Source organism: Bubalus bubalis, chromosome 5 (genome assembly GCF_019923935.1).
Source record: "Bubalus bubalis isolate 160015118507 breed Murrah chromosome 5, NDDB_SH_1, whole genome shotgun sequence".
In the NCBI taxonomy this organism is placed as follows: Eukaryota; Metazoa; Chordata; class Mammalia; order Artiodactyla; family Bovidae; genus Bubalus; species Bubalus bubalis.
This window is the reverse complement of record NC_059161.1, coordinates 66,164,217-66,175,011: the sequence shown is the minus strand read 5'-3', so window position 1 is coordinate 66,175,011 and position 10,795 is coordinate 66,164,217. Positions and strand designations below refer to the sequence as shown.

Sequence of the window (10,795 nt, the reverse complement as noted above, 5' to 3'; positions counted from 1 at the left end):
CAAAGTAAGTGAGTTAAGAATAAATAATGGAAAAATACAATAACTGTTTCCTCTTCATGGAACTGATAGTAGGCAGTATGTGATTGAAATAGGTTAGACTCTTAATTCCATTATGTGCATGTGAAGACATTGCACAAAAACACATACAACAATACAAACACTACTTAACAAATCTTCCCAGAGTGCTCTATATCCCAGTATTATATATATGATTGAAAAGTACAATGGAAGTCGAATGAGACTATGAAGTCATAAAAATTGACTTAATTTTTTTTTTTTTTTTTTAAGGAGAAAAGGATGGCTTTACTACTTTGTCAGGCAAAGGGGACCACAGCAGGCTAATGGCTCAAAACTGTGTATCCCCCTGACTTTCACTTCTGGCTCTTCTACTTAGTTTGCCAAATTAATTAAGCTCTTTGAGACTATTACATCATATATGGAATGTTTATAACAAAATTACACAGCTTGTCATTGAGATAATTTATGTAAAGAGGTCTATAGAAGGCTTTCAAAAGAATTCTATGAACTTATGTTTTCCTTTAACAATCGCACATTTTTATTTGTCAGCACATAGGTTTTTGAATTTGTGTGGATTTTTTCAAGATTTGAGACATAAAATGGCCAATGCAAATTCTTCTTACTATGTGTTTCATCATTTGGAATATTCTAAGTTAGTGTAAAATTTTAACTTTAATCTAGAGAGCACATCATAATGTTTAAATTTGGTTCTATTACTGTCTTGTTTAATCCAGGAATGATATCTATTCTGAAGTAATAACAACTCCCATGGATTTTCATGTTAATGCTTGTCTTTTATGTCTGTCATTACCAAAACTTACAGCTTATGTGTAATACTCAAATATTGACATATATGAAAGAATGAAGAAGATTGATATGGCTTAAGCCACTGCAAAAACTGAACACCCTCTAAATGGCTATAGTCTTGCAGCTTTTCTCCTAATAATTTTTCTTTTTCCACCTAATGTCTTCATCACAATGCACGGTCTTAACTTCTGCTTTTATTTCATAGTGTCTGCATGTGTGGGGTTTTTTATTTCTGAGGTAAGTCAGGGTCTATTTAAATAGCTTATTCTGAGATCCTGCCTTTCTTCTTCATACAATCCCACTTCTTATATTGGTAGGAAATTAAAAATGTAGAAAATAGAAGTGACATGATGGAAAATGATGTTGCAGGTGATTGAAATTAACTATATTTTAAGGTTGTATCGTGTAGTTGAACATAGCCTAGTGAACAACCCAATGCACATACAAACAGAACAGAGAATCTTTCCTGAGGAAGTAAAATTATGTCATGAAATATTCCCCAATCTTTGAGGACAGGGATGGAAGGAAAAGGGGAGGATGAAACACAGCAGAAAAAGAAAAAAAAAATCTAGAGTGTTAGCAACAAAATAAACTTGGAGAAGACTGCAATACATTCATCTTTACACTACTTTTTCTCTTTCATTTATTGTTTAGCCCAATTTCAAAAACACTACTTGTTTAGCACGTGTCTGCCTACAATGGGGGAGACCCGGATTCGATCCCTGGGTCAGGAAGAGCTCCTGGAGAAGGACTCCAGTACTCTTGCCTGGAAAATTCCATGGACGGAGGAGCCTGGTAGGCTACTGTCCATGGGGTCGCAAACAGTCGGACACGACTGAGCGACTTCAATGTCAATAGAATTTAATTGATTCAGAATAATACTAGCTAAGAAGTTAGGAAAACTGTATTTAAAATTCTCTGGATTAGTAGCTAGTGTATCATTGCACTAATGACTTAATTTCTCTGGTTCTCATTTTTTTCATCATAATGAAAGTGACTAAGCTATCTTTAATACTCCTTCAAGTTCCAATACACTTTTTCTGAGATGTGAATATACTGGTCAGTTCATTTAGCAGCATATTGACCTTGTTTCTGAAATTTGGCCTTTGCACAATGGTGCTGGAGTAAATCAGACAGAGTTTTTGGTGAAATAGAAATAGCTTTATTTCTTTGCCAACACAGAGGGCCACAGAGGGCTAATGCCACAGAGGAGACCATGTGTCCTACCATGGAGAGGGTAGTGAGGAGTCTTATTTAAGTATTCAAGGCGCTGGGCATGATCAGCTTGTGTTCATTCTTCCGCTTGGTTGATAGTGAGGTGATTGGGAGTCAATATCACCAGCCTTCTGGTTCCAACCTGTCTGGAGGTCTCCCTGCCTATGGGCAGACAACAGTAACTACTTCCACCTGGTGGGGGTTTCAGTATCTGTAAAACAGCTCAAAAGATATAGTTCAGAATATTATCTATAGCCTTTGAGGAGGAACTAAGGTCCTTGACTTTGTTTAATGGCTTAAGTATTAGTTTGTCATGCTTGACTGTTTCTCTTTCTTTCTGCATCTTCTCACTTCTCTGATGAACCTTATTCCTTGAATAAAGTTTTTCTACAAATGCAGGTGGAGGACATGTGTGTGGGTCTGTTCTGGGAAAGCCTCCTAGGGTCCTGCTCCATTATGATCTCATGAAATAAGACATGAAGATGCTTTCACACTTAGTTATTGAAGAAGTTTTAGATACTTTCAAAGAGAAAACTCTGAAATCAAAATAAGCATAAGACTAAAATGAATAAATTTTAACGCAACTATATATGTATAAATGTGAGTGTTATGTATGTATACAAGGAACAGGGTGACTGTACTTATCTCATTATAACCCATTTTTGTTACACATTTATTTCAGGTTAAAATAATCTGAAGTATATCGACACTTTTCTTCACAAGCAAATTGCTTCATAATTTCTCTAATTCAACATGTCTTGAATGTTGCTTTGTGTAAGCAATTTTAGTGGATTAACACGTAAGAAATAAATTAGGTGATGCCCATATTCTTAAAAAAGATGGAGCCAGAATAACAGACAAAACATTACCAGTAACAAAAATTGGCTAAAACACCAACTGCAGATGTGCATGAAGATTACCCAGGAAAAGAAAAGGTCAACATAAAAATAAAATGCATAACTTCTGAGTAAGGTCTAGGCTCAAACTTTCTTGCACTTAGGTAAAAAAACAGTTAGGTGACAGCTCTATGTGGAGGTTGATCAAATATAATCATATGATCGAATATAATGTTAAAATACTCACATTATTTATTGATGTCTAAGTGCTGTAAACTCTTTTAAAGTTAAGGAACCATGGGTCACAGTATTTTTTCATCCTGTCCTATTTTTTTCTCTAAATATTTAAAAGAATATCAACCTCACATTTATTTCACACATGTGCTAAAAATGTTAATGTTACTATTCTAAGTTGGGTTCTCAATAAATAATTCTATTTCCTTGAATAACAACTTAAATAGGTTTGAACAGCATATTGCAATTTTTATATAAAAAGTATGTTCTTTCAAACCACAACTGCTAGGTTTGTGTTTGTAATAAGTCATTCTCCTTGGGGGGACCTCCAATCTCCCTTGCCACGTGTGTCTAAAAACGTAGGGACACGCACAGAAATCATCCTTTTGGTAAAACGAGATGACTGAAGGAAACCTTCTGCTCTAGGACATCATTAGTAATGAAATACAGCCTGAGGAGAGAAAGAAAAAGAGTTATACAAACACGTCCTTTGTGAAAAAAATTTTTCCCTTGCCTATTTTGATAGTAATGATAGCTACGGATTTGCACATGTGCTCACCCACTTGGTTCTTCTGGGATTTTACCCTAGCAAGTTCTAGAAAATTGATGATCAGAAATTAAGTCTATTTTTACTCTCTCATCCATGGAATCTTTAAGATGAGTTATTTCAGATGAGGTTAAGGGCAGTCTGTTTGTATCAGGACTACATTTTGTGACAGTTAAATAATCCATTATCATTAAAACTGAGGATAAGGAGTTTACAGTGGAAAGAATGATAACAATGGAGGAAAAAGTGAATATGAGTAGTTCACCAATAAATCATGTTCTTGAACTCAAAATTGCAACAATTTCTTTTAGAGCAGGTCTCCTTTAAGTATTCACCTCTGAAGTGGTCAGTTTACTCTAGCAAAACCCAGTTCACACAATTTGCAAGCTTTGTGATTCTGAGCACCAAGTGACACATTATGTCAACACAATCAACCTTTGGCTCCTCCCATTCCTCCACCTACCCATTCTCCACGCAGAAGTCTCTGCAGGCTGGGGGTGCTGTAGATTCAGGAAAGCCAGAGGACTGGATGAATTCACAGGTATCACCAGGACATGCAAAAGCCTATTCTGGACCTTATAAGTTTATATCCGGTGCAAGAATTGGAAGGAAGGTGCACACATTTGTATAACGTTTCTATGACTTCATCTTTCCTGGCCCCCCCCCCCAAAAAGTGGGGGGGCGATTCACATTATTTCTGAAACTGAGAAAATATTATATTTTAGAACATGGTCAAGCTATATGAAAAGCATAGACACAGACCCCAAACTATTTTCTTTATTTTCAGAAAGGAAAATTTCAGTAAGAAATCAGGGAGATATTTAACTACTCATTTAGCAAGCAAGCAGGCATCAGCTTTATCTGAGTTTCTACTTTGAATACAGGAAATTTAGTACCTTAAAGCCTTCACACTGCCTTCTTCAAGCCCCCTTTCTTCAAATTCATCCTTACAAGCTCCTACTCCCCTAGGAAGAAGGAAAAGAAAAATTCCACTGACCGGGCTCGTGATTTACATACAGAGAGCAAATAAATGAATGGAGTGGGGGATGGGGCAGTGAGAAGCAATGCGTTTCCTTTTCAACCGCAGAAAATAAGATTACTTACCAAGAACATTTTTATCCAGGGCAAATGTTTATTCCCTCTTTCATTTGACGCCTCAGTCTCTGCAAGAAATCAATTTCCACTCTACCTTTCCCTCTTATTTCTAAAAAACAGAAAAGAAAGAAAAGAGGCGAATAATGCTTAAGCTTCGGGGTCCGGCGGAAGATAAGACGGCAAAAGACTCCCACGGCGCTCTTTACCCAGACCCTAACGCTGAGAGTAAATCCCTGGGGGCACGGAGGGAACCTCTCTAAGGAGGGTGTGTGTGTCTGGAGGGGTGCGGGTGGCACGGGGGGTGCATTTCACTGCCAAAATCTAAATCATTTGCAAAGAGAATCACCAGCCCCTCGGTCGCACAAGCAATTCCCTGGGGGAAGTAGGTTTCAAATAGAAAAGGGAAGTTCCTGAAAGAGAGAGAGAGAGAAGCTGGGATTTGGGTTCGGGGTTTGGGTTTAGAGAAGTGATGGGGCGGTAGAGGAAAGGGGAAGAGTCAAGCTGTCTTACCGGATCGATCAGGCGATCGTTTGTGCAGTACAGGGCTATGAACATGGCCAGATAATGCATTCGGCAGCAAAGCCATTTCTGACTCACTCTCCCTCCGTTTAACAGTGCAGGAATTAGAGGGGGCGCGGGAGACTCGCAGCCTGCCACCCTCTCCCCCCAGGGACAGGGACGATTCTCAGAACCTCAAAAGCTCTAGCTGCTAAAGTGAGGCATTTGGAGCTGAGGTTCCCGATGGAAGTCCATTGCCTGGAGTCCCGGGGAAGCAGGATTCGCCAAGGAAGCAGGACCTGGGAGGGCTCCTGCCGCCGCCGCCGCCGCCGCTACCAGCCGCGGTTCCCCGGTTCCCTGCCTTCGCCTCCCGGCCCTGCGCCCCCGAAAGCGCCCGGGAAACCCGGCCTCCTCCGCATCTTCAGCCCCCCAGGCCAATCCCCGAGGATCCGGCCATCCTAAAGTGAACACAGGGGTTTATCTGGGGGGCTCGGTGGAGTTGGGCTTCCTTACTACGCCTCCCTCCGTTGCTGCGAGGGAAAGAAAGGCAGATCCTAGTGGAATGCACTGATGGAATACTGTTAATCCTAATAATAATGTTCCCAACACAGGTAACTCTTAAAGAACTGAGAGAGGGAAGATCTGAGCAGGATTTCCGAAGCGGTGCCCTCTTGAATTCTCATTGGATCCTCCCGAGCAGACTAAATCACTCTTGCTGCTCTATCTATCAGAATGACTACAGCTTCGCTCACTAGTTCTCTCTTTATCTCGCTGTCTTCAACACGTCTTTTTACTTCTCTTCGCAGATTTATCTGTAGTCCACCTTCTGGTCTCTGGGGTTACACAGCTTCTATTTTCCCCCACTGTCTGGGGCTGTACAGTCCGTATATTTTCACTTTGCCTGCCTAAGGATCACCACAAATAAGCCTCCCCCCTCCCGCTTCTCACCCCCCCACCCCCAATAAAAGGCACCTCTTTCACATTTTGCCTCCCTTCCTTGGGGCTTCCTGGCTTTCCGTGTAACTGGTTTTTACTTGGTTACATGCCACCAGGAACTGCTGATTATTTCAAAGTTCCACCAGCCTGAAGCTCATCACTCTACCTTGCTTTGGAAGATCATGGAATATCTGTTGGAATCCTGGATGTATTTTTCTCACAGTCTTCTTGCTTCCTGAAATTTCCACTGGTAAGTTCTTCTCTTCATATGTGATTAGAAACTTACTGCTAGTGTTATTTTTCATAAACCTGTGTGTTTAAAAAATGTCTCATGTCTTACATTTTTGTCACTTTCAGAACCCAAAGATCTATGTGACCCTGTTGATTAATTAGTATGTTCCTTGCAATTGTGCTACTACGATATAGCCCATGTAATGAATCACCCCATCCCTTTTTACATTCTTTATTTCTGCACTCATTTATGTTCAGGTTATAGGAAACATTAGCCATCCCTCCCTCCACCCCCCAGCCGCCCCCCCCCCCCCACCCCGCAATGCTTCTTGGCACATATTCTTGTGCCATTTGAAAGATCAAATTTTATATGTTTATCTAAGAGTGAGCTTAAAACAGACCTGCTGACAATCGCAGGGTCTGAGAAAGTTCACTAGTTCCTGATCTTTAGAAGGTTGTTCAGGTCACTATTTGCTCATTGTAAGCAATTACATGACTAGGGAGGACTTTCCTAAAGTGTATTTTTATGGGTTCAGGATATCAAGCACTAAAATCCACTGTATGGTAACAAGAAGAGTGTGAGTTTTGAGTGCACCATTTTTTTTTTTTTTTAACAACATCCCAAATCACACATGAACACATTATTTTGGGTGTTGTATTTAAAACCGGGCATCACACTTGGGAGTACATTTTCGATTTTGTGAATTTCGCCTGTGAACAGTTAATTGGACACAGAGTGCTCATTTCAGAGGAAGAGAACTATCAGAAGCAAGTACTGATTATATTGGTTGTAATCACTGAAATTCAGGGACAGGCTTTATATGAAAAAATTAATTGCCTCATTCTTCACACTTGTTCAACCCCTAGACTCATTTTTAATAAGGATGTTAATATGTCAGTGTTTTTTTTTTTTTCACTTTTATGAGCATTTTTATGGGCTAAACTGACAGTTAAGATTACCACTTCCCTTTTAAGTATAGCTGTGTTGAGAAACATTTAAATCTCAGCTTTTACTTCACACATTGACAAGGACACAGTATTCATTTAATGCCAAACATGAATGTATCATCAGTCATCTCTAATGCATAGAGATTTTTCCCCCCTCTGCGAATCCCCCGCCCCCAGTAAAAACAAGTTGCTGGTTTCTACATTTCTGAAGGATAGAGGTGAAAACCTATTGTTCAAGCCCTTTTTCCCCCTTCTTTCTTTTCTTTCTTCTTTAAAAAAAAAAAATTCTCAGAAAGAACTATTTCTGTCGTCATTGATGACTGACTCGACAACCTATGCTTTTTTTTTTTTTTTTTTTAATTCAAGAGCCCTTTTAGCTTCCAGACAGAAAAGTACTCCAGCTGCAGCGACACCCCATCCCCCAGTCTCGGGATTCAAGGGCTTTCCCCCTCTGGCTCCCAGCGAGAAAACGGGGCTGCCTGTGGTCCGCACCGCTTGGCGCCCCTCACCCGTCACTAGTTTCTACCTGGTCTCCTTCCCAGCCTGGTCGTTCTGCCAGACAAGTGCCATCAGCGTCCGAGATTTCAGCTGAAGAAACGAGGGCTTAGCATAATTCACCAATTCAAACATCCTCTTTGGAGGACTGCTGCTGTTGCGCAGGAGTGGAGGGAGGGAAGGAAAAAAAAAAAAAAATCCAACTTTCAGTGCAGTCAGATCTTTGCTTCTTAACATAGTCTACCCCAGTAAGGCACAGGCGTAAGGTACTTAGGTAAGTGCGTTTTCCTGTATCATAACCTGAAACTCAAGTTGGTGGAGGGGAGGTGTGCGTCTAGCAGGCTCGTACCGCCAAAGGCGCTTTCGCCGGGTGGGGTAGCAACAGGCGACTCGCCTGGAGGTTTCTCCGCAGCTGGTGGCAACGCCTAAACTACCTGGGCTCCGGGGGCGCGGAGGACACGGGGCTGGGTGGACCAGGCTGCCCAGGCTGGGCGCCGGGAGTGGGGACGACTCGCCCGGGTGGGGACGGTACCCCGCGCCCCGCCCGCCCCGCAGGCGCAGCCTTGGCTCTCGGCCCCTGCGGAGAACGTGCGCCCGTCTTGGGCATCGCAGCCCCGGAGCCGGGAGCGCCCTAGGGGTGCTTCCTTACTTCCCGCTCCATTGCCAGCCTTCCTCCCGCCGGTTTTGAGCAAAACCCCTTTTCTGTGCGAGAGGCCAGATTTGGTATGAGAATTCCTCATCCGCTCCCATCTGCGTTTCTATTTATTTTTTATTATTATTTTTGATGAGCTGTGACTAAGATTATGACTTGACGGCTCTCCAGCATGCCTGCCTCAAAAAAAAAAAAAAAAAAAAAGAGTCGCCGTCTGCATCCGTCCGCTTAGCTGGGTTTAGAAGAGCTAGCTGACTTCTTGGGCTCTGTGGGAAAGTGTAGCTGACCGTCACACCCTCTCCTGCTTCAACAACTCGCAGGGATCTAGCGGGCGGGAGGGGTGGAGGAAAGGAGTTGTATGTCAACTTGGAGCCAGAGGTTGGAATGGAAGTGTAAAGCAAACCGTAGGGATTGGGAGTCTTTCAGCTTCTATTACCCCCACTTGAGAGTTAGGATTTTCTGTTTCTGTCCCCCTTTCCTGGAGGTGGGGCGCGAGGTAGGAGGGTCCAGGCTGGGCGCGCTCGCCTCCGGCGTCCACCCGAGAGGGGGTGGTGCTTCCCGGCCGCTGGAGAAGCTGGATCTGCAGCCGAACAGTGGCTGAGAGTTGAAGTCTCCGATGGCTGTTTTCCTAGTCCCCAGGAGTTGAGCCCAGAGAGCCTCCTCCTTTGCACCAGGTCAGGAACGTGAGCAGCCCTTTAGGGGCAGAGACCTCCCTTGGACGGGAATCCGACTAGGAAACGCTGGGGAGGCTGTTACCTCCGAGGATAAGATGCATGTTTCCAGCTGTGTGAAATGCCCACCCGAGGCTTGAAAAGGCTTAGAGGTGACTGGGGTGCGAAATAACCCTACTATTGCTTACAAATAGTCTAGCCAGTCACATATAAGCAAAGAAGAAAGCACCAGTGTCTAAAACTGTCACAGCCGCTTCGAAGACAGATGATCAGATTTGGGGGACTTTTTTCTTTTGCGTGCCATTTAGATTTATCATCATGCAGTTAAGCAGGTAAGAACTGAATGTCTGTATTTTATTGACAATGAGATAACCTGTGTTTGACCACTCCCGTGACAATTTTTTTCCCCTGTTTGAAGCGATGGGTTATATGTATTTTCAAATGGGTCTGCTATGATGCATAACTTCGTAATATTTGCATTCATGAGCCGTTTAAATCCATTTCAATGTTTAACATGCATTCATTTGAGTGTTCAAGGTACATTTACTTAAATGTCTAACAATGTTACAGAAAGCATAAACTGGGCCAAGGTGAGAGGAACAAATGGAGAGGGTAGACATCAGAGGAAGGAATGTAGAACCCAAATGAAGGAAGTAAGGAAGTAGTTGCAGAAATGCCTTAAAACTGCTTCTTGTTAAGGTCACAGACCTGAATACATAAAGGACAGCTGGAGAACTATTCAGGGCATCTTCAAACAGCAATTTAATTCTGACTACTTGAGGGAAATTTATTGGGGGGTATTTTCATGTAATTTTCTTAATTAAAAAAATTTTTCAGAGTAGATGTGGGTTGTGTTGTCAAATACGGTGAGAAAAGAGCTTGCCCTAAGGTAAGATATGTTTGACCCCAGTATAGAAATCTTTGAGCTTAGGAGACCAGCTGGAAACCGAAAAATACAATATAAACAATTTTTTTCCATTATGAAAAATCTCCCATAAATAAGACTTTTAAAATTCCAAGTTTTGTAGATGTATAATGTTACCAGCCAATAGATTTCTTCCACTCTCAGATTTAACAACCATCCCCCCCAAAAAAAATCTCAATTAAAATGCTAAAACTCAATTTGAAGAACTTCTGTTATTGATATTGTTTTGTTATGTTATGCTAATATGTTTAAGGAGTCTGGAGTCCCCACACAGTGAAGCAAAAAGAAATATTAATAAGGTACAATCCTAAAACTGTTCCATTTATTTCTAACAGTTTTTCTTCTCTAAGAAATCATATACTTTAAGATTTTTCTCTGGAAATATTTTAAGTGCTTACATTTATTGATGTAGATCTCTGATCAATAATTTTCTGCTTGTAAGGCTCACTGATAACATATTGAAGACATATGAAAGATAATTGCAACTTTGGGTCATAAAATTGCAAAGTTATAGTGCTTTTCTTAGTTTGATGCAAGAGGTAGTTTTTACTCCACTGGAAAAGGTAATTCATCAATGAATTCCACTTTCTTAGTTCTTTTGCATTTTATCTTCTAGAGTTCTATTGTAGTGAACATGACATTATTATATATTATATTACATATGTATGTCCGCTTTTGGGTGAGTGA

The 10,795-nt window shown here is 41.4% G+C and overlaps 1 protein-coding gene and 1 long non-coding RNA gene across 4 annotated transcripts in view; one reads left to right on the top strand and one right to left on the bottom strand.

Annotated features, from left to right (window-relative positions):
* Positions 1-1,976: 1,976 nt before the first annotated feature.
* Positions 1,977-5,818, bottom strand: LOC102405671. The gene is made up of 5 exons (XR_006641108.1): positions 5,263-5,818; positions 4,762-4,861; positions 4,554-4,622; positions 4,121-4,360; positions 1,977-3,561 (listed from the first exon to the last, which is right to left on the bottom strand). It is a non-coding gene; the product is annotated as an uncharacterized LOC102405671 (long non-coding RNA).
* Positions 5,819-5,912: 94 nt separating this feature from the next.
* Positions 5,913-10,795, top strand: part of BRINP3 (BMP/retinoic acid inducible neural specific 3) — a 482,278-nt gene continuing 477,395 nt past the window's right edge. The window contains exon 1 of one of the 3 annotated variants that reach the window (XM_006067708.4): positions 5,913-6,436. The gene's annotated coding sequence lies outside the window, so the exon portion shown is untranslated. Of the gene's footprint in view, positions 6,437-7,820; positions 8,135-8,981; positions 9,516-10,795 lie in introns of those variants that run through there. The other 2 variants (XM_006067709.4, XM_006067707.4) reach the window with 2 other exon arrangements.